This window comes from Zosterops lateralis, assembly GCF_965231275.1.
Source record: "Zosterops lateralis genome assembly, chromosome: 8".
NCBI lineage: Eukaryota > Metazoa > Chordata > Aves > Passeriformes > Zosteropidae > Zosterops > Zosterops lateralis.
This window is the reverse complement of record NC_139768.1, coordinates 27,392,324-27,416,067: the sequence shown is the minus strand read 5'-3', so window position 1 is coordinate 27,416,067 and position 23,744 is coordinate 27,392,324.

Below are 23,744 nucleotides of genomic sequence, written 5' to 3'. Positions count from 1 at the left end.
CTCCTGCCTGGCACTGAGGGATCCCTGGCTCTCCCAGCCCTTCTCCTGGGGGGTTTCTCTACTCACTGATACCAGGGAAATGGGAATAAGCAGCAGACCAGGCCTTCCAGTCACTCCATGGACTCATGGATCTTGGCTCCTGCTCTGCTGCCTGCTGGAAAAAAAGATGGAATGTTTGTTAATGTGCTCAGATGTTGCAGATTTCAAGAGATCTTGGGCCATGTGGCACCTCTGAGGCCCTAAAAAGAGTTTCTCCCATTTAAACCTCAGCCTGCAGTGAGCTCTTGCCCTCTTCTCTCTTTTCCACACTGACTTCCAAGCACATTTTTGTGCTTCTCTGTTCCCATCCCTGCCCCAGCAGCTTATCCAGAACCAGGGAATCTCTTCCTTAAGCTCCCACTCCTTCTTGTCCAGACAGCAATTTGATTTTTCACTTGCACACCCTGGTTTTCCTCTGTATCCCCTTCATTCCATGGTCTCTGATTTTAAATAATTCCTTCTCTAGCTCAATCTGGAGAGGAAACTCCTGGGAGGAGCTGTTTCCAGAGCAGCTCCAGAACAGAGTGGATTAAGACAGAGACAAAACCTCTGCTGGAACTCCCTTGGTGCCACCATTCCACCTCCTTTTCTCTTTTTTTCCGATTCAAAGAAAGGAAAAACTCTGTTGTGATCCCAACGCTGATTCCTTACATGGTTCTTTTCTGAAGGAGATGAATGTGGATGCTCAGCCAGCTCTGCTGCTGTCAGAGAGTCAGGATTAATTGCTGCTCTCAGGAAAACCACGGAGAAGTCCGTCAGCACTGACGCTCCGCCAGCTGCAGCTCCTGGGTGGGGAGACACTGATGGATTTCCCTGGATATTCTCTGTTTAATGGCTTAAGGAGCAGAAAACACTCAGAATTGTGTAGATTTATGGTGGATTTTGTTGCAGATCAAGGCTGGGGAAAGCAGCTCTGGGATCTGGGAGCATCCCAGTGCTGCCTGCACAGCAGGAACGGCCACTCGTGTGGGACAGGGGAATAAAAATAAACCTCACACTGAAAGCTGGGCTAAAAAATAATCAATTATTACAGGAGGGGGAGAAAAATAATATTAAACCAAACAGTTCTCTGGTTTTGATGATATTGGAACACTTGTGGTGCCTTCAAACTGCTCTTCAACACATCCAAGGATGAGGCTCCTCCAGTGAGGGAATTCCAGGTCTGGGCATCCTTTATCTCTCCTGGAACTTCCAGAGACACACCTGCCTGAGGCTGTTGGAATCTCTGATTCCACAAACATTCCTTGCTGCTCCCTGAGCACCACAGCTCAGACCAGGTGTGGGTGTTACAGGGGGACACCAGCATGAGATTGAAGAACCCAATGGGCTTCAACTGCTGCTGTTGGAGATTTATTTCCCTCCCTTTCCCTGAAATGAGAAAATTTAGAAAATTAGGAGGAAAAAAAGGACTCTGTCCTAGGAAACAAATCTCTGATAGAAAAAAAAAGAGGAAAAAAAGAAGTTATCTCTTAATGAATAGTGAAGTCTTATTACTGCAGCCTGTTACGACTTCAAGGTTTCCAGCAGGAACTTCTCCAAGGGAGATAAATATCCCATTAAACCAGCCCTACATCCCAGAACTCCTGCATTTTAAAAGCACCCTGAAGGCCAGAACTTGCACAGTTTTCTCTGCAGCTTCTGCTCTCTTCTGAAGCTCTGTCTCAAAAAGGAAGAGTCTTTCTAGTCAGAGTTGTTGTGGCTTCAACACAGGCTCCAAATTCTGGCAGAAAAGGCCTTGCAAAGGAAATTCTGAGGGCTGGGGGTAGGGGTTTGCTGCAGAAAGGGAACATTGGATTTGTTAATGTGAATCCTGCTGCAGTTTCATGTTTATCCTAAACCTACAGGATCTCAGACTGGTTGTGATGGGAAGGGACCCCAAAGCTCATCCAGTGCTGTGGGCTGGGACAGCTCCCACTGTCCCAGGGTGCTCCAAGCCCTGTCCAGCCTGGCCTGGGACACTCCAGGATCACTTGGACACTTCCCTGCAGCCCTGGACAGCTGCCCTGGACTCGATGCCCCAGGAGGAGATGCCTAGGACAGCTCAGGATGGGCAGTAACACCACAAAAAGTCTTGGGAATGAGCAGCAGCCCAGGTCTCCCAGCCACTCCATGGCCTCACTGGATCTTGGCTCCTGCTCTGCTCCCTACTGGAAAAAAAAGGTGGAATGTTTGTTAATGTGCTCAGATGTTGCAGATTTCAAGAGATTTTTTTGGGCCATGAGGCACCTAAAAAGAGTTTCTCCCCATGTAAACTTCAGCCTGCAATGAGGCGACCACTCAGAACTCCCAGTATTCTGCAGGAACCCAGATTTTCACCCACTTCCATCAATCAGGATCTCAGAAGTGCATCTTGTTTACAGACACTGCTTTTCTTCAAACAGCTTCAGAGCTTAATTCTGCTTTTCATTCCAAGCTGCACAGGCAGGGTCCCCAGAGATTCATTAGTGGCACCAAGGAGGTTTTTCCAGCACCTGGCGCTGCCAAAGGACGGTGGGAGATTTATTTTCCAGTCCTTCCCAGGGTCCAAGCTCACTGGTACCACTTCAGAGGTGCAGAGCTGCAGTTCTGAGGATTAAATTCTGGGGATTTGACTCTGTTTTGTTTACTCTTGCTTTATCAATTCCAAAATCCATTTGAAATCGTAACACAGTTCACCATTAATCACCAGTTAAGTTTTTCTGCCACCAGGTGGGAAATTTCTTATCAGCAGATGACACCTTCTCCTGCTTTAAAAAAAAAAATAAATAAAATTCTTGTGTGTTTCCAGGATTAACTTCCCATGGAGTTTTCAGTGGCAGTGTCACATCACACATTTTTGGGAGCAGAATGGGTGTCCCTGGCACCACACACAGAGTAAACCCTTCCCACCTCAACCTTGTTCAGCCCGTGATGCCTTGGGAAAGCAGACCTGGAACAAACATTGGGCAGAGCTGGAGAATAAAGTAGAGATTTATTAACAGGCCTTTATGATACACTTTGGGCAGTGCAAGAGTCCGGCCAGGGCTACACCCAAGGTGGACCCAAAATGGACCCAAAATGGTCCCAAAATGGTCCCAAAATGGTTGGCCGGTCAGGAGGTCTCACACTTCCATAAGTTTTGGTCCATTTGCATGTTGAGGTTTGATTGTCCAATTCCAGCTGCAGGTTGTGAGGTCCCATCCTTCTTGTTCCTCCCTTCAGCCACCCTTGTTTGTGCTTTTGGGCCTGAAAGTTGTCCTTGGTGTGCAGCAGGAAAAGGATTTGTTTTGTGTCCCTGCTCTGTGCAGAGCTGAGTGACACTGACTGTGAGCTCAGAACTGCCCCCCTGGGCAGCACAGAATCTGAAATAGAGGAAAGATAAAACTTAAGGCATCACCCAAATCACCGATTCCCAGACTGGTTTGGGTTGGAAGGACCCTAAATCCTGTCCATTCCCACCCCTGCCAAGGGCAGGGACACCTCCCACTGTCCCAGGCTGCTCCAAGCCCCAATGTCCAACCTGGCCTTGGGCACTGCCAGGGATCCAGGGACAGCCACAGCTGCTCTGGGCACCCTGTACCAGGGCGTCCCCATGTCCCTTCAGTGCCCCTGATTTTGGAGTGAGGAGCATTTACACCACACATCAGCAGCAGCAAGCCTGAGTACCAGAACATCTCGACCATAATTAACCTTTTAATTAACATATCCACAACAAATTTACTACAGGCTTGAAGGCATCAGAAGCACAGCTGTGCTGGCTGGAAGCTGGATGTGATTATTTTGGAGAACAGAAAGCTCAGCTTCCATTCAACAGATTTACAGAAATTAAATCTCCACCACTGGCACTTATTTTACATTTCTTATCTCGGGAAATGACTTTTTTGACCAATTGAGCACCTGCTGCTTCTCAGCTGGCCCTGGAATGAAAATACAAAAATGTTGTTTGAATGATAAAGTCAGAAACTGTAATCTGGGTTGAGTATTCAGGGAGAGGTTGAGTTCCCCAGGCCCCCACAGCTCAGGGATGTTCCAGATGGCTGGAGCATCTCCAAGGATGGAGACTCCACAAGTTCTCCATGTCCATCCCTGGATTTTTGAGCCAAAGATCCTTAAAGAAATCCCAGGTGATTCCAAGCACTGAATGGATTCACCCTCAACAGCAAATTCTGGGATGTGGCGGCTTCCCACGACATCCCAGCCCCACATCAGCTCCACTCCCAAATGCAAATCTCCAGATTTGCACCAAAAAAACCCAAGAGTAGTAAAATTCTGACATTTCTGTGCCTTCATCCTGACTTTTTCCCATCCCTGGAAGCAGGCTCTGCCTTTCCATTCCAAATTAAACCAAGAACTGACAAATTTTCGTGTTTAAGTAGATGTTTACCCCAAATTTCCTGTCCTCCTTTCACCTCTTCCCTGTGGCCATCCCCTCGGTGCACAGACTCTGATGTTCCTCTTTTCCTTTCCTTTTAACTCTAAATCATTCCCTCTGGACTTCCCACAACTCAGAAATAACAGGAAACAGATGCTGCTTTCTGGTTTTCCCTTCAATTTCCAAATTACTTCTAAATTGTGACCTTGCCTACCAAGATTTTGCCTAAAGCAAGGTTTTATTGCTGTGTTATCAACTGCAGAAAATAAACCCCTCACATTAGAAAAAAGAAACAGACCTTTAATTAACTGTAATGATGGTTCTGGGGGCCGTTATCACACATTCCAGCTACAATAAAAAGCTTTTAAGAGGGTTGACAGCAAGTTCAGCTCTTATTCCTCCCTCCTTCCCAGCACCCAGGCTGAAGGAAGGAGGAAAGGTCTCAGCTCCCTCTAAAAGTAAAATTTGGAATATCTCAGACACTTGAGCAGTTGGTTGTACCACAGGAATGTCCTCAAAGTTCTTCCTGCAGCTTTTATCCACTTTAAAATGGAAGAATATCCAATGATTATTAATTCTGGTTACATCCAAGAGTTTGGTACTATCCCACCTATTCCCACCTCTGTTGCTTTTCCAGGCAGAGAGCAGCAGGAGTTAAGCACAAGAAAAAATCCAAATTCCCTCCTGATGGCAAAGCAGTCCCTGAATTTTCTATTCCATTATCAAGGATGCAAATCAGAATTGGTGATTTTCCAGGCGACAATTCCATGAGAGGAAATGGACTTAAATGCCGCATCTGGGAGTTTGGGGTTTGCACTTCAAGAACCTGTGGTTTGGAATATTGATGTATTTCTCCAATTTCCCTTGGTTTTCCCAAGTAATAATTGTTCCTCACGTACTTTTCTAATCAAATAATCTCCACAATCATTCCAGGTGGGAATGGTGGGATTTATCCTGGACTGCCCTGGTGAGCCCCAGCTGTCCCAGCAACACCTTCAGCATGGGGCAGGACGTGTGACATTGCTGCTGCCATCCCAGTTACAAATTCCAGCCTCAATTTTCCTTAATTTGCATCCAAACCTTCCGAAACAGAGGGAAAGAAATGAGATTTTCAGCGCTCCGAGACATCTCTGACGTCGATAAGGAGGAAACCCCTGCTAGTCTGGAAATTAATGTTTTCATTCTCCAACAACCCCAGCAGCCCAGCTGGGAAAAATAACAGAGGAATTAATCTAAAACACACTGCTTGACCAGAAGGAAAAGCCTCTCAATATTCCACAGGAAAGGGCAGCCAGGGATAAAACAGAGGGATGGGTACAAAGGAATTGTATTTTAATGTGTCAGGCAGCCCTACAAAATCCATGGCAGCAATTTCAGTCAGGCTGAGAGAGGGGCCCCAGTGCCTGCTGCTTATGGAGCCTCAGGAGGGATTTGGGGATGGATTTGAGGAGATCCTGTCGGATTATACATTTTCTGACCCAGAGATGGGGCAACTGAGAGACGTTTTATAAACTTTTATTCCATTTTCAGTCTCCTGTGAAGGGCGAGACAGTGCAGATGTTACAATTCACATAATCACAATCAGAACCCAAACTATTTCCTAATTACAATCCATTATAAGCCTTTCTTGGCCTGTCAGCTTTTGCCACACAATGCTGTTGATGCCTTAAAGCCAATCATCTAAAATTACCCCTTGTGGGTCCTACTACAGTGCACCTTTCACAGTTCTGTCTCTCCAAAGTATCCAGTCTGTTTGCAAGGCCATCATTTGAAACTTGTTTCCAGTTCCATTTCTCTCTCAGCAATGTCTGTCCTATCCCATGGCCTTTCTAAGTCAGCATTTCTTATCTCAAGGTTTCCATACAGATGCACATTATGTTGGCCTCTTGTCAGGCTTTGGGAATTCTCCACAAATCCATTTCCCGCAGATCCAAGATCCAGGATTGCAGAGGAAGGGGGAGAAGCCAGAGCTGTCCTGGCTCTTTGATCCACCTCGCTTTGCCCGCAGCTGCTCCACATCATCTAAAGGTAAGCACCACACCAGGCCAGGCTTTTTTTTGCCATCTTTTCAACTTCATGCCACCTCATTTTACACAACTGAACATGCCAAGACATTATTTTTCATCTCTTGAGCTCAACGATCTTAGAGGCCTTTCCCAACCTAAACCATTCTGTGATTCCCTGTTTTTGATTATCCAGTTACAGAGCTTATGAACATTTCCGTTTGAAATTCAGAATGGTAAAATATTTTCTTTCTCTTGAGCATGTCTCGTTGAGACACAGGAATTATCTTTTGCCTTACATGGTTTTGATATTGTCTTAGTTTGGAAAGACAGGTGTCTGCCAGGGAAAACTGGAGCTTCTCTTGGAATGAAAAATGTAACCCCCCTCCCTCTGAATTATTATAATTTTGAAATTAAGGGGCTCTCATGCAAAGACATGGGAATAGGAATAACAGTTCTTTACTAGGAAAACTAAAAATATAGTAGTACAAAAAAGCAAATAAACAAAAAAAGAGAACATTGCCAGAGTCAGAACACAACCTGACCCCCTGTTGCTCAGGGTGTTGGTGTCAGCCCAGTCAAGTCCTCCTGCAGTGACAGATGTGGTTCTCTTGGAGCAGAGATGATCCTGTAGAAGGCTCCAGTGGTGCTGAGATGGGTCTGGTGTTCCTCTGGCAATCCAGTGCAAACAGGCTGTGCTGCTGTTCTCAATGCCAGGTTTGATCCAGGTGGGAATGCTGGGCTCCTCCCCCTGGGTGGAGCATCTCCCCATGGGATGATGGAATTGTATCAGCCCTGCAGTGAGCCTGGATGGCCCATGGACAGCAGAGATCCCCTGGAGGGAGGATGGGCCCTGGAAGGGATAAAGAACAGAGCACTGTCCCACCTGGTTTAACAGCTGGTGACAGAATACACACCTCTGGTGACATCCTGCATTGCAGCCTAAGACAGAGATGTTCTCCACTGGAAACCACTGATTGTCCTTCTCATAAAACCTGATGTCCTGTCATAAAATCAGATAATCCTAGAATGGTTTGGGGTGGAAGGGACTTTAAAGCCCACCCAGGACCACCATGGCAGGGACACCTTTACTGTCCCAGGCTGCTCCAAATCCCAATGTCCAACTTGGCCTTGGGCACTGCTAGGGATGGGGCAGAAACAAAGAAAAAAGCCCAAAGAAAGAATTTCCAAAGCAAGAGGTTCCACAGCTCCTGTGCCTTTCACTAGCATCACTCACCAGAGGTTTTTGCTGCGCACATTTGGATACTGAAGGTGTGAATCAAATTCAATCAGCTTTATTCTAAAATGAAACAGGTGCTTTCTAGTTTATCCCTTCCCAGTTTATCCCTTCCTGGTCTCTCACACAATAGAATCTGATGCAGGAGAAGCTGCATTTGTTCCATGCCCAGGAATTATCCCCCAGTATGGAGTGATCCTGTTGCAGCCCAAATTCCCAGACAGCCCCTTTAGTACCTGCCTGAGAGGTAAATGATTGATAGGAAAGATCTCATTTGTCATCCTCACAGCTCCTTTAAAGCCTCTTTTAATGGGCAGCAGAGAATCCCTGGGGCACCACAGAGCCAAAAGAGGGGAGTCTTGTTCAGGCAACTCAATAATCAGCAATGGGATTAAAAAATGGATGTTTGGTATTATAATCAGCAATGTGGGCAAAGCTTTGTGTTGTTATAGGATCTGGGCAAAGCTTTGTGGTGTTGTGACATTTTCCAGAATTACTGTGATTTAACAAGCAGCAAATTGAATCTTGGATCCATGTGCCAAGTCAGGAAATCCCTTGCCAAGCTCTTTGTTGAGGGGAAGTTCACTCTCAAGTGGGGCACAGCACAAGGATCAAGACACAAATACAACAAAAGCTGCTGCACAGGGGACAAAATTTGGGTTCTGATACTTAAAAACTTCTGGATAATGGGGAAAAAAAAAAAGGAAATAGTAAAATGTTATTTTTCTTCTTTTCTATTCCCTTTCTTCTTTGCTGTTCTAATCTCTGGTTTGTGTGCAGCATTAGGGAAAATATAAAATAAAAGCTACAAAGAGGGGGAGGAGGAGGATGCATGGATAGGTGACAATGACTTTTCTGTTACTCTTCCTTTCTCCACACAGGTAAAGAAAATCCTTATTCCTAAATCTCCTGGAGAACTTCAGCAGCCTCCAGGGAGACCCCCAGAGCAGAAATCAAGGAGCAGGGCTGGAACACCAAAAGGTTCTGAACTCATCCCCACGGGATTTACATTCATTGCTGCCACTCACCTCCCTCACTTACCTACCCTGAGTCTTCAGGCTGGACAGCAGCAGGAATTTCCCCATGGAAAGGGTGCTCAGGCCTTGGAAGTGCCCAGGGAGGTTTGGAGTGCCCATCCCTGGAGGTGTCCCAGGAATTCCTGGAGGTGGCACTGAGAGCTCTGGGCTGGGGACAAGGTGGGGATGGGGCACAGCTGGGACTTGATAATCCTGGAGGGCTTTTCCAGCCTCAGAGATTCCAGGATTTTTGTCACAGGGATGTGCTGGATCCCAGGGACTGCAGTTCCCCTCAGCACACAGACAATGTCATTCTCCCCTAGAAATTAAAAGCAATTAAGGCACAGCAGAGAGTGAGGGAGTTTTTGTGTGCCCTGGAAAGGAGAAGGCTGAGTCCTTCTGAGCAGGAATGAAAAATAAATACAGCTGGGATTAAATCTCTGAGACTTTTAGACAAATGAGATTTCTCTCCCTGCTCCAGCTTCCCTGGCCTGGCACAGCCAGCAGCATTCCCTGCAGCCCGAGGGGAATTCCTGCTGCTCCAAGCAAACTACGGAGAGGAAAAAGCATGGACACCTCTAGTCTGTGATATTCCTGGGATTTCTTCACTCCTCCACCAGCCTTTAATCAAGCTTCCCCCCTCAAATGAGGAATTTCACCTTTATCAGCTCCCTGAATCAGAGCTCCCGTGGATAATCTGTTTTGTGCCCGCCATCCGTCTTCCTCCTAAATGAGAAACTGCTCATGAGCCCAGCTCCAGAATCAGATCTGCTGCTCTGGGGGCTGAGGGAAGGAGACAGATCACTCCTCATGGTGCCTTGGATCCAGTTACAGAAGCCCTGGAGGTGGGAGATGGATGGAGAGATGAGAAACCAAAGAACTCATGGAGGAGTTGGAGAGAATTACGGAGAGACTTCGGGATTGATGAGTGTGGGTGGGAGGAGGAAGTTGAAGCCATGAAACAAAGACATGTTGAGTTTAGAGAAATTTCATTTCATTTTCCTGTTTTCTGATGATTGGGAATACCTAAAGAACCTTTGAGGTGGGTCCTTCCAGCTAAGGACAAAGGAGGGGAAGGAAATGGAAAAGGGAAAGAATTGAAATCCAAATGCAGTGAGGACAAGAGATCAGCTGCCCCACAGGGAACTCCAGTCAAACCAGCGGCACCAGTTACAAGCACAGAGCAAGGCTGGCACTGACTTTTCCAGATTTCTTCACCCTCTTACATAAGTGTGAATCCAAGCAAGGAAGATGAACTCAGGCCTCCAAAATCCAGAGGTGAAACCACTCAGTGTAGTGACAATTCCAGCATTCCTGTTAGGATCAGAACTGATGAGATTGGGATGATTTCCTGATATTTTCCTTTTCAGATACAGCTTGTCCTTCATTCCAGTGTTTTCCCTGCAGCTGAAACCAAATTCTTGCCTTTGGCTGTTCCTTCAAGGTGAAAACCACCTTTGGATCTCACCTTTGAGTCCCAGGTGTGCCTGGAACTGGGAACAGCTGCAGGAGCTCAGGGAAGGCTCCCTGCCCAGAGGGACCTCATGGCCAAAGGAAAGCTGCACTTTAAGGCAGCCAGAATTGAGAGCAGAAACAAAAGGAAACATAATCAAAGCTGCCCCTCAAGAACCAGGCCTGGGAACAAAAAAAATAAATAGGTGCTTTCAAACCTGACTAAAAATAGCTGGCTCGAATTTTTTTGTAATGCCTTCAAAGATAGGAAATGACAGGAGAAATGAGAAATCAGCCTGGCTGTGCTCAAACCACAGCCTGGGAGGTCGAGGGGACCACAGAGATTGCCCCAAACAAATCAGCAGCACAGTAATATTTCCTGCCACACCTCAGGTGCACAGGTAGTTACTCTTTCCTTATAATAACGCCTCCAGTTTTGGACTGCAACACAAACTGATTATTCCCCTCCTCAATCCCCAATGCAGGCACATGCTGACTCTTCTCGTGTTCCCCACGGGTGATGGGAGCTCTGTTTGCTGTGACAATTTGACTTTTGCAGTTCTATTTAGAGTTTTAAAACCCATGCACTTCTTGTAAGTCTCTCCTCCCTTTTATTCACTGTGCTTTGTTCATTTATTGTTGCAGCTTCAGCCTTGTCACACACACCTTTTATTCCTCAATCTCATAAAGTTTTGATTGTGCCATTGTAGCCAAGAGCTTTCCCTCCCTCATGCTTTAGAAAACCGAATTTCAGAGAGTTTATTCAATGTGGGATATGATATCACCCCTCCTGCCAAGGCCACCTGTGTCCCCACATGCCACATTTACGTGGCTTTTAAATCCCTCCAGGGACAGCCACATCCAACATTTTCCATGAAGAAATTTGCCCTAATATCCGACCTAAACCTGCTCTGATGGAAGCATTTCCCCATGGAAAGGATTGTTAAAGCCTGGAAGGAGCTGCCCAGGGAGGTGGTGGAGGTATTCAAGAAATTCCTGGAGGTGGCACTCAGTGCTCCGGGCTGGGGGTGAGGTGGGGATCAACAACAGCTTGGACTCTGTGATCCTGGAGGGCTTTTCCAGCCTCAATAATTCCGTGATTCTGTAATTCTGACACCTCCTGTGCCCTTCCCTTATGGATATTCCCTCCCAGCAGTCACAGAGTGTCAGTAACACAAAAACCCCTGAGGGTTGCAGCACCTCCCAGGCCACTCTCACCGAGTGACCTCCCATTTCCTCTCTCCAAACACCTCTTTTTTGGCACCCTGATCCCTCCTGATCTCTGTCTCAGCCTCCTGCCTTGTTCTCCTCTGCACATTTGCATCCCTGCTCATCAGCCCAGCCCATTCTCCTCGGGCTGGCAGGAGATGTACGACATTAATCAGTTGATTGTTATTAACCCAGTTACATTGTAGCTGTGCATTAATGCTGCTCCAGCCCTAAATCCGGCCTCTAATCAGGCATTACAACACACAGCTCATTATGCTGCTTGTGTGCTCGGCAATGATCCTGTTTTGAAGGGATCGTCGGAGCTTTGTGGAATTTCAGCAAATTTCAGGGGTGAGGAGAGGGGTTTGGGGTCAGCACTGGGTGTCTAATGGAAAAGGCTGCTCAGGATTTAACGCCTGCCCAAAAAATCCCACAAAAATCCCAGCAAATGTCATACAGCACATTCCCAGAGGACAGAAAATTTCTGTTTCCTCAGCACTTCCGTGTCCAGAATAGGACAGAAAATCCCCTTTTCCTCAGCACTTCCATGTCCAGAAAACCCCCATTCCTTCAGCACTTCCACGTCCAGAACAGCACAGAAAATCCTCATTCCCTCAGCACTTCCATATCTAGGACAGGACAGAAAATCACCTTTCTTTCAGCACTTCCATGTCCTGGACAGGACATAAAATCCCCATCCCCTCAGCACTTCCACGTCTAGAAAATCCCCATTCCCTCAGCATTTCCATGTCTAGACCAGAACAGAAAATCTCCTTTCCCTCAGCACTTCCACATCCAGACCAGACCAGAAAATCCCCTTTTCCTCAGTATTTCCATGTCCAGACCAGACCCAGCAGATCCCAGCCTGGGTCAGGTTGGAAGGGACCCCAGTGGCTCCAGCTGGCACAGGATTGTGTCCAGATCCTCTGGAATATTCCCAGGGCAGGAGACTCCAGAGCCTCTCCTGGAAAGTGTCCCAGGGCTGTGGGATGAGAAGGTCTGGGAGGTTCCTCCCAACCCAAACCCTCCTGGGGTTCTGTGCTGATTGTGGCCTGCAGGACCAAAAAAAGGGAGTTTAAAATGTGAGAAATCCACCTCTCCCTGTGCTCTTCCCTTATTTACAGCAGGATTTAGATCTGTATTTATCCATCATTTGAGTTACTTCCCAGGGTTCCTTTACCCTGCAGCAGTCCAGGTCTGCAGGAATCCCACAGGGAAATATTTCACTTTCTCACCTGCCCAGGTATTTGTAAGGAATCTCCTCCCTTTCCCAGGCACTGGAATGCTGCAAACATGAGGCTCACCAATAATTTAAAGCTGGAACGAACCACTGGACGATCAGTTAAAATTAAATCCACTCCATCCTGGCAGAAAATCAATAGTCCACAAAAATAAACAGCGCCCTGGGAAGGCAGAGCCTTGGACACGGCGTTTTCCAGGATTGCCTGGGAGCACAGCCCTGCTCCCAGCCTGGAAAATACATAATTGCCGTGATTAGCCCATTATTTGCTAAATTGTTGTAAACATGTTAATAATTAATCAGTATCTGCAGCCTGCCCTCATCAATGTGGTGGTTATTAAAATCCATTCATGATTCCAAGACGTTCGTGAGGATATTTTGCAAATCCTTTTTTTCCAAGTGCAGCAGATGCTTTTTGTAGTTTTGCGGTTTACCCAACAAAACAAAACAAACAAGAGAAAAGAAAGACAAAGCATATAAAGATAATTTCTCTGCAAAACACATTTTCATGCATCGCTGCTCATTTTCTCAAAGTCATTTTTTTTCGGGACTAAACATGTCTGGTAGCAAAATTATTTGTGATCAGCCTCGGCAGCGTGCAAGGCCTGCCTGGAGCTGCAGGTGATAAAATGGAAACTAAAATATTTAAAGCAGACGCTCCTAAACCAGGCTGCTCCCATAAATGAGCTTTGTGGGATGTCTACAGGAGGGAAAAAAAAAAAAAAAAAAAAAAAGGCAATTAAAAATTGGGATGACAGTTTAAATGTATTTTCCCTTCACCCTGTTGTATGAGGAATGAAATCCAGGAATCCATGCCTGGGTTATAGCTGGAGGTGCCAAAATCTGCCAGCAGCTGTGCAGGCTTGGAGCCAGGCTCTGCTGAACACAAATTTACAGATGGAATTTGGGCTGGACACCCTGCAAAGGGACAGGGAATTGCCAGGAGGCCAAAGCAGACATAGGAAAATCCACCTGAACGTGAGGAAAATCTTTATTTGTGGGCACCTCTAGCCCTGGTTTCGTGCCTGAGATATTTCAGTTTTCTAAAATTCTTTTCCATGGGAATTTTCTGTAAACAAAAGAAGTGTTTTTGTGACTGTACTATGTTTGCATTCTTTTCCCTAAGAAGAACTTCTTCTTAATGTCCTTCTAGTCTGACCAATGTAATTTAAAAAGTTTGTCTTTTTTTCGCCAATCAAATTAATCTGTATAAAATAGTATAAAAGAAAAACACATCCCAAAAATAAAAGAGTCATTTTCAGCCTTCTGAAGTCAAAGTCTGTGTCGTTGTGGTGTACAATGGCATCGGGCACCCTGTGCCAGGGCCTGCCCACCCTCCCAGGGAACAATTCCTGCCCAAAATCCCACCCAGCCCTGCAGGAATTCATTCCCAAAGCCCTGGAAAATCCTGTGGCAAAGATGAGGATCCTTATCTGGGAGAACACAAAGAAACCCTCCCTTGAAAAATGGAGATTTTCCTCTCAGCACCAAGTCCAGCCCAGCCCAACAACTCCATCAGATCCCATTCCAGCTGGAAATCTTATCCCAGAGATAAAAATCAGGATTTTGCAAAGCTCACTTGGGAAGGAACTTAAAATGCTGCCCATAAAAGGAGGGAAAATAAATCTGAGACATCCTAAACCCAGCTTGGCTTTGTGAGGGAAGAAAGGGAATAAAAAGCTGGGTGTAATAAACAGCTTCTGGGTTTGGAACAGGGAATTATTTTGAAGAAAAGGATGGATAAAGCAGGAAATCACTCATGTTTTCCTCTGGAAACATCTGGCAGCAGCTGCTGTGTGGGAAGGGTGAAGGGAACAGGAGTGGGGCAGCCTCAGCTTCCCATGGTGGGACTCCTGTGTCACTGCTGAGAGAGAGGAGTTGGGGAAAAAATGGGGGGGAAATGAGGGAAAATGGGGGAAAATTGGGAAAAATTGAGGAAAATTTGGGGCAAATTAGAGAAAAATAGGGAAAAGTGGGGGGAAATGGGTAAAATGGAGAAAAATGGAGAAAATGGGGGAAATGGGGGGAAAATGGGAAAAAATGGGGAAATATGGGGGGAAATATGGGGGAAAATATGGGGGAAATATGCAGGGAAAGGGGGTAAAAGGGAAATGAAGGGGGGAATGAAGGGGGGGATAAGGAAGAAGAAAAAGGGGAAAGGAGAGGTAAAGAAGGGGGAAGGAAAAGGGAGAAAGAGGAGGAAAAAGAGGAGGGAAAGAGGAGGAAAGTGTTTTCATTTTGATTCAAGTAAGTAACAGAAAAGTAGATCTTAAAAATTTAGGAGAAAAAAAGTACATGAGTGGTCACTCATTAAATTTGGAGATTGAATTAAAAGGGGACAAGTGCTCTGGTCTGTGTCCCCAGGGCTGGTTGCTGAAAGTCTGGAATATTTGGTGGAACAGGATTTCAGTGTCCCTGGGGAAATCTGGGCTCCACAGGAACATTTTGTGAAGTGAACATTTTGTGAAGTGGCTGCAGCTCAGGAGGAGTCATCGGGACCATGAGGTGAGGCAGGGAAAGGCTGGGATTTCAGCATGAAAAATATCCCCCCAAACAAACTGAGGCTAATGACCCCAAACTCAAGCCCTGGGAAGTGGCTTTATCCCCCAAGGAATTTTGTTATTGTTTTTATTGCCTTTATGAAGATGCAGCAGGAAAAAAAAAAAAAAAAAAAAAAAAAAAAAAAAAAAAAAAAAAAAAAGGAGTTCAATCCAAAATAGGATTTTCATTAAAATCACTGGTGCAATTCCTTTGTAATGTTTGGAGCTAAATCTAGCAAACAGCCAGGGAGGGGAAGGTTTCAAAGACATTAAAGGCATTTTCATGAATTCCAGGATCCCAGAATTGCTGAGGCTAGGAAAAAAACCTCCAAAATCATCAAATCAAATGATTCCAGAGCACTCTCAAGGCCACATCCAAAGGCTTTAAATGCCCCAGGGATGGGGATCCCAGCACTGCCCTGGGAAGCTGTGCCAGGGCTGGAAAACCTTCGCAGGAGGAAATTTTGGGTCTGCACCCAAATTCTGACAGAATCCCTGGAAATCCTGAGCCTTGCACTGAGCATCAGCCTGCAAGCACCAAGTTTATTACAAGGTCTGTAATTTCCCAGGATATTGTATTTTCCTCTGGCTACAGCCAGACCTGCTACACGAACCAATTTGTCCCTGGGAGCATTAATTGTTTAACATCAGATCTTAACGAGCTTTCAGCATCAAACCCAGCAGAATTCTGCCCCCAGCAGAAATGTCCTATTTACAGGAAATGCTCAGTGCCAGGAGCCAACTTTGAGGACTGGAATTGTGTTTCCTTCAGCCAGTCATTTCCTGAGCCTCCTGAACACGGGACATCAGGGGATTTTTGCCATTTTCTGCTGGTTTTTGCTGTGCTTGGCCAAAGTCCTGACTCTCCCACCCAGGCAGAGACTTGGCCCTGCTCCTGCACCAACAGCAGGAATTTCTTCCCAACTGCTCTGCTGCACGTGCACCAAACTCTTTAATGCATTTTGAATCATCTAAAATCTGAATTAAAGCCTCTGCTTCACCTGGAAGTTCTCCTGGCTGTGCAAGGGCAGGATTTCAGCCAGGTTTGGATTGGTGACATCCAGCTCTCCATTCCTTAGAGGGGAAAAACAAGCAATGCAGAGCAACATTTGCTGGTGGGATTTGATTATTTTAAAGGTCTTTTCCAGCCTTGAAGATTCCACTATTTAATTCCTTTGGTCCTGAGATATCAAGCTACTGAAACAGCAGCTTTCAAAGAATTCCAGAATGGGTTGGGTAGGAAGAGACTTTAAATCTCATCTCATTCCTGCCCCTGCCATGACAGTGACACTTCCCACTGTCCCCTCAATGTCCAGCCTGGCCTTGGGCACTGCCAGGGATCCAGGGGCAGCCACAGCTGCTCTGGGCACCCTGTGCCAGGGCCTGCCCACCCTCCTAGGGAACAATTCCTGCCCAAAATCCCATCCAAATTTACTCAGTTTGAAGCCCTTTCCCTTTTCCTGGAGTGCCCAAGGTAACCAAGGAATGCCCATGGCATTGGAGCTCTGCCATAAATCCTGATTTAACCCCAGAGTTAAGCAGAGGAGAGGAAATCAGAATCCTGGTGACAGCGATCCCTGTGTTTCAACCTCGTGTTCCTATTCCACATTTTGCTGTTCCCAAAGGCCTGTTGTGGGTTTTTTATGCTTTAAAAATGAAGGTGGAGGTTTCACTAATAGGAAACCACATCCTTCCCTCCCGTTGTGCTGTTTCTCTTTCCTTGTTCTCCCTCAGCATTCCAGCTGCTTCCACATGCACATCCAGTTCTTCCCTGGAGCTGGGAAAAAACTTCTCAGGTGCAGCTCTTTCATTTGGCAAAAACCATTTGGGGCAGGCAAAACTGTTTAAAAATTCAAATGAGGTTTTCAAATGGTTTTTTAGCTGAGGAATTTGGAGACATTTCCTGAAACACAGGAGTTGGTTCTCAGAGAGACTGGAAATGAATTCCGGATGAAAGTGAAGCGAGGAGAAAAAAGTCTCCTTTTAACACAAAACATGTTTTGAAAATTGCCTTTTCAGGGCATGAATTTGGTGTTGCATTTGATCCAAAGTTAATGAGGTCTGCTTAGGTACCCAGCTGCCACAGAATCATGGAATCCCAGGATCATTCAGGTTGGGAAATAATTCCAGGATCATCAAATCCAATCTGTGCCCCATCCCCACCTTGTCCCCAGCCCTGAGTGCCACCTCCAGGAATACCTGGGACACCTCCAGGGATGGGCACTCCAAACCTCCCTGAGCAAGAAGGACTGCAAACACAGCCCAGCCTGTGCAGCAGAGGAAAATCCCAAAAATGCCAAAAGGAGGTGCCTTGAGGAGCTCCCTCCCTGCTGAAGGCTGTGGCTGCTCCAGCTCCAGTGCATTTCCTGCTCCCTGTGCATGGACAACACCCCCATGGTCAGGATGATCTGACCGGTCTGATCTTACCAGATCTGACTCGAGGCTGTCCTGGGGAGCCTTTGGAGGTGGAGGGGAGATCTGATGACCCACCCCGGCCACAGCCCCAGTTATCCCAGCTGGGGAGAACGACTTGTAAAACCTCATCAGCAGCAAACAATCTGACAAACCACTGCCTGATCTGTTCCTGGCGTGGTGCTGGCTGGGATGAAGGGAGGAGGTAGAGAAGGAAAGATCCTCCTTGTCTTAGGCTGCAATGCAGGATGTCACCAGAGGTGTGTATTCTGTCACCAGCTGTTGAACCAGCTGGGGCAGTGTTTTTTATCCCTTCCAGGACCCATCCTCCCTCCAGGGGATCTCTGCTGTCCATGGGCCATCCAGGCTCACTGCAGGGCTGATACAATTCCATCATCCCATGGGGAGATGCTCCACCCAGGGGGAGGAGCCCAGCATTCCTACCTGGATCAAACCTGGCATTGAGAACAGCAGCACAGCCTGTTTGCACTGGATTGCCAGAGGAACACCAGACCCATCTCAGCACCACTGGAGCCTTCTACAGGATCATCTCTGCTCCATGAGAACCACATCTGTCACTGCAGGAGGACTTGACTGGGCTGACACCAACACCCTGAGCAACAGGGGGTCAGGTTGTGTTCTGACTCTGGACATGGGTTTTTTTGTCCTACTGCATTTTTATTTAAATTTTCCTGGTTATTCCTATTTTTCTATATTTTCCTATTTATTTTCCTGGTTATTCCTATATTTTCCTGTTATTCCTATTCTCATATCTTTGCCTGAGAGCCCCTTAATTTCAAAATTATAATTTGGAGGAGGAAGAGGGTTTACGTTCTCCATTTCAGGGGAGGCTCCTGCCTTCCTTAAGTAGATGCTTGTCTTTTCCAACCAAGACACCTGGACATCCTCTAAAAGGCCCCTGACAAACCCTGAGCAGCCACAGAACCCAGGCAGAGCCACTCAAGTCCAGGAGCCACAGAGCTGAGGGCTGATCCCATCCCCAAACCTGAGGAAAGGCAGGGGTGAGCTCAGATGCTTTGGGGGAAATGTCACTGACCTAAATTGCAGGAATTCTCTGAGTTTAACACCCTCCTGGCACCCAGAGGGATTCAGGAGACAAAGAGGTACAGTGTGAAGGATTCTACTGTTTTCAGCTCCTGCCAGTGGAATCCATCAAGCAAAAGCCCCTGAAGCTGTGGCTGCCTGGGAGCAGGGGCTGCAGGCAGAGAGGGTTTCTCATTAAAAAGAGACACTCAGCCCATTCCAGGGCCACACTGCCAGCTTCTCCTGCTCCATCCCTTCCACAACAGCATGTTTCCACTGCTCTCAAGCAAAGCACAGGAAGGCAGGAAAGAACTTCAAGATGAAAATGTCAAATTTTTTTCTTCTTCTAAGCAATGAATCTTAAACCTCAGCATTTTAAAAATCTGTCCTGCTACACTGGAGGGTGAAGGACTGAATTCACCTTCTGTTCTCCCACTGAAGAGACCATAATGTGGTGATTCTATCAAATCCACCCCACTCCCACTTTCCATTATCCCAGGTTGTTCCAAGCCCCTCCAACCTGGCCTTGGATATTTCCAGGGATGGGGCAGATCCATTTCTGCAGCTGGGGCAGAGGATCTCCCCTCATCCCTCTCTCAAATCTTCCTACAAGAACTCCTCTCTCAGTTCTCATCTTCAGTAAAAACAGAGATATAATGCCCCAAATTAGTTTGATAATTGCATTTTCTCATTATCCTCCCATCATTCTGAGTGCCAGCAAAGTGTCCAAGTTGTTTACACTTGCTGTGAAATTGGCAGAGAATGATGGAGACGCCACAGCTCATCCCAGAACGACGCTGCAATTCCATCTCCTGTGACACTGCTATTCCATAATCTGGTTTTTTGGGTGCTCTCAGAGGCTGAGGATGTGCCCAGAATGGTGACACCGCTCTGCTGCTGCAAGGAGAGCACTGGGAAGTGCTTCCCACCACCAAAGCCACAATATCAAATAATTATTATCACGCTTTGAATGATTTTCCCAAGAAAGACAGTTACAATATAGATATTTGAAGGACAGGAGGTTCTGCACATCCCCACATGTTTCCAAAGCCACAAGCACAACTCCTCCCTTACACATCCTTCAAAACCATAGGATGCCAGGCTGGTTTGGGTTGGAAGGGATCTTCCAGGTCACCTCATTCCACCCCCTGCAATGGCCAGAGAGCCTTAAAAATCCACTTTAAAAACGATGTGTACCGTCCTACCTCACAGCTCGGATGTAGAAGAGAAACCCCAGGTGACGTTTGCCCTCTGCAGGTGTAAGAAATCCTTTCCCACCGTGTTTTTCCCGCTAAACACCAGCCCTGTTTCCAGCCGTGATGGCATTTACACGATTTCCAGGGCGCTGCTGGAAGTGCGGACGCTGCTCCCAACTCTCCAAACTCCTCCCGTGCACAGAAGGCTCCATCTAGTGTCACACACGCAAATTCCCGGGGAAAAGGAGGAAAGAGGTGGGGGAAGCCAGTTGATAATAACTGCTATGGGTTTTTAAGCTGCCCAAGAAAGAAAGAAAGGAAGGAAAAAAGGAAAGAAAAAACGAAAGAAAAAATAATTAAAGAAAAAAAGAAAAAAGGAAAAAAAATAAAAAAAGAAAATAAGAAAAAGAATTTTCCTACCGTGTTTTGCTGACCAAAACAACTCCAAAGCAGGTGAAAATCAGATCTTCCATTCTGGCTTTGGAAAAGGCAGGACAGAACACAGGGAATGGCTTCCCAGCGCCAGAGGGCAGGGCTGGATGGGATATTGGGCAGGAATTGTTCCCTGGGAGGGTGGGCAGGCCCTGGCACAGGGTGCCCAGAGCAGCTGTGGCTGCCCCTGGATCCCTGGCAGTGCCCAAGGCCAGGTTGGACACTGGGGCTTGGAGCAGCCTGGGACAGTGGGAGGTGTCTCTGTGCATGGCAGGGGTGGCACTGGGTGGGATTTAAGGTCCCTTTTAACCCAAACGACTCTGGAATTCTCTGATGGCTCACATGTGATCCAGGAATTCTGCTGCCATCACTTAATTACCCCAAGATCTGCTCTGTAACCATCACTGGACCCAAACTCAGGAGGAATCTGTGCAGACCTCGGGGTGCAGAGCTGGGCAGCCCCACTGGCACCCCGCAGTGCCAGGCTCAGACACTCAGCTGAGGGATTGGCTCAGATGTTGAGGGGCAGAAATGCCAGGCTGGGTCTGCCAGGAGCCCAAAATCCCTGAGAGTTTGAGTCTTCCTGACAGCTCCAACCCAAACCTCTCCAGTGGCAGAAGAGCCTCGGCTTCAGGGCCATCTGTGGCACTGCTGGGGGTTCAGAGCTGCTCCCTGGGAACACTCAGACTGAACAGCAACCAGGGATGCTATTGGCATCATCATCATTTATTACTATTATTGCTGTTACTATTATTAGTAGTACCACTTCTACTATTATTATTATTATTACTATTCCCAAGGACTTGATCTGAGAAATGGCTGAAAAGTCGAGGTTTACCTTGGGAACAGCAGCCAATGGATTTAAATTGAAAGTTTAAAATGAATCCCCAGCAAAGCCTCGTTGGACAGCTCACAGTGAGACCGGGGGGTGCTGAGCTAAGGATCCCCAGCCCTGTCCTCTTGTCCTCGTTTTCCACCCATCCCACAGCAATCCCTGCCCCGTTATCCGCCCATTATCCCTCCCTGCAGCATTCTCTGCATTTCCCTCATTATCCCACCTCACACTCCCGATCTCCCCCTCAGCATTCCCAACCCCGTTATTCCCATTATCCCGCGGCTCTCCCTCCTGGCAGGATCCCCAGCTCCGTGTCCCACACTACCTCCCACCATCCTGTCCTACAGCATCCTCAGCTCTTCTTTCCCCATACCCGGCCACTATACTGTTATCGTGGGACAGCATTCCCAGCCCCATTAGCCTGTTATTCCAGAGCAGCATTCCCAGTCCAGTTATCCCGTTATCCCAGAACGGCATTCCCAGCCCCGTTACCCCATTATCCTGCTATCCTCTCTCTCCCATTACCATCCCGTTATCCCGCTATCCCTTTCTCCCGTTACCATCCCGTTATCCCTCTCTCCCGTTACCATCCCGTTATCCCGCGCTCCGCGGTCCGTAGCACCGCCCCGTGGCCCATCCCCGCTGCTGCCGCCGGCAGGAAAATCCCCGGGATTGAGTTTTTCTGTCAAATCCCGACTCTCCATCCCCTGGGCCTGGAGGATTCACCGGGAGCAGGGCGGGCAGTTCCCGTCGGGAGCACACGGATGTTTCCATCCCCTGCATCCCAAGTCCCTTCCCTGTTTTCCTGCTGGGAATTCCCTCCGGAGGATCCTGGCAGAAGGGGAACTGTGCGATGGCAGAAGGATTTCGGGACCCTGGACAGACAGTGGGGTCCAGGTTTCCCATAAAGGGAGAGAGGACTGTGCTGACATCGCTGTCTCCACTCTCCTTGGGTTTTTTTAGCTCACTTCCAGGAGTTTCCCCGGCTCGGGAGGGGATTGTGGATAACACAGCCAGGAGGGAAGGGGGACAGGGACCTGCCCTGAGTGACGCCCCTGCGGATGGGGGGAGTCACAGCGGGAGCCAAAAAATGCTCCTTTAACCCCAAAAAAGCTCCTTTAACCCCAAAACAGCCCCTTTAACCCCTGACTGTCGTTCAAATCCCCCAAATCCCATCAGAACCTGTTCTCTGGAACTACAGTTTGAAGGAAAAACAAGTCCCCGTTTCCTTCCCTTTTGTCTCAGCCCCAAGAAACAAAATTCCAATTACTCCCCATGAAATAACCCCCTAATTAAAATCATTACCTAACCCAAATTTTCCCATGAATTCCCCCTAATTAAAATCATTACCCAAACCCCAATCTCCCCATGAATTCCCCCTAATTAAAATCAGTAACTAACCCAAATTTTCCCATGAATTCCCCCTGATTAAAATCATTACCAAATCCAAATTTCTCCTTGGCCCGGCAGAAGCCTTCAATCAATGTTTTCACACAGAGCCAGAATAATTTTGAATTTAAATCCCAGGTGACACTTCCCTTTAAAACCTGGAATATTTCATGGAGGTCTGAAGGAATTTCTTACCCCAGCACCGAGGAGGTGACAGAGGTGAAGTTATTTAATGTATTTAGTGGGTTTAATCACTGACTGTTCCTCTCTTCACCATCCTCAGGAATATTTTTTTTTCTTATATCCCAACATTAAATTGCAGGGAAAAAAATAATCCAGCTGAAATATTGGGACAAACAAGGGAAATATTGCAAAATAAGGAAGATTTAACAGCTTCTCTGGGCACCCTGGGCCAGACCTCCCCACCCTCCCAGGGAGCAATTCCTGCCCCAAAATCCAATATTGGAATAAATACAAATAAAAACTGTCAGGAATCAACTGCTACTCCCTGCTGCTCTGTTGCATGTTTATAAACCCATTAACAGGACTCCATAAACCCCAAATAAATTCCACTACACTGAATTCTGAAGAAAAACTGAACAGCATTTGGTATTTAGTATTTAATTAAAGCTTCTACCTCCTTATTTCACCACAGGGATGCTACGTTTTGCTGTAATAAATTATTTTTTTCCTACTGACAGCTACCTGAATGCATTTGCAATTCGCTTAAGAGGATTAATTAAGGCTTGTTTTCATGACAAGGAATTTTTTTTTAGAGCAATTAAAATCGGGTTTAAAGTTATAACATCTATTTGATAGCAATTACTGAAACTAATGCTAGAAAATTCAATATTCATCCCTAGGAATCCTCTAACACATGCAAGGACCTGCTTCTCTTGCAGCCAAACTTTTCCAGGTTGGGATAAACTGAACACCAGTTTGGGTTGAGGTTCTGAGACTTGGATCATATTGAGAATTTAGGGAAAAAAGCTCCAAACTTGTTCCCAAAATCTGCCTGAAGGTCGGCACCTCACCTTGACCTATTTTTCCAGGCACACTTGGGAAAGTCAGTCCTGGCCCCTCCTAACAGGGAGCAGCTTCTCCAAGGATTTTGTGACCTTGGAATTTATCCAGACTCAGGTGTTGAAGCAAGGATTGAACCCAAATGAAATCCTCTGGATCTAGAAAAATCCCTTGACCAGCCCAGGAAACCTTTCCATATCTCTGAAGGATCCCTGAGGATTCACCAACACTTCCAAACCCACTGCAACATCCCCAAGAACCAATCACCAACACTTCCAAACCACTCCAAAGACATGGAAACAATTCAGAGGGGCAGGAAAAGATGATGCTCCATTAATATTCCCCTA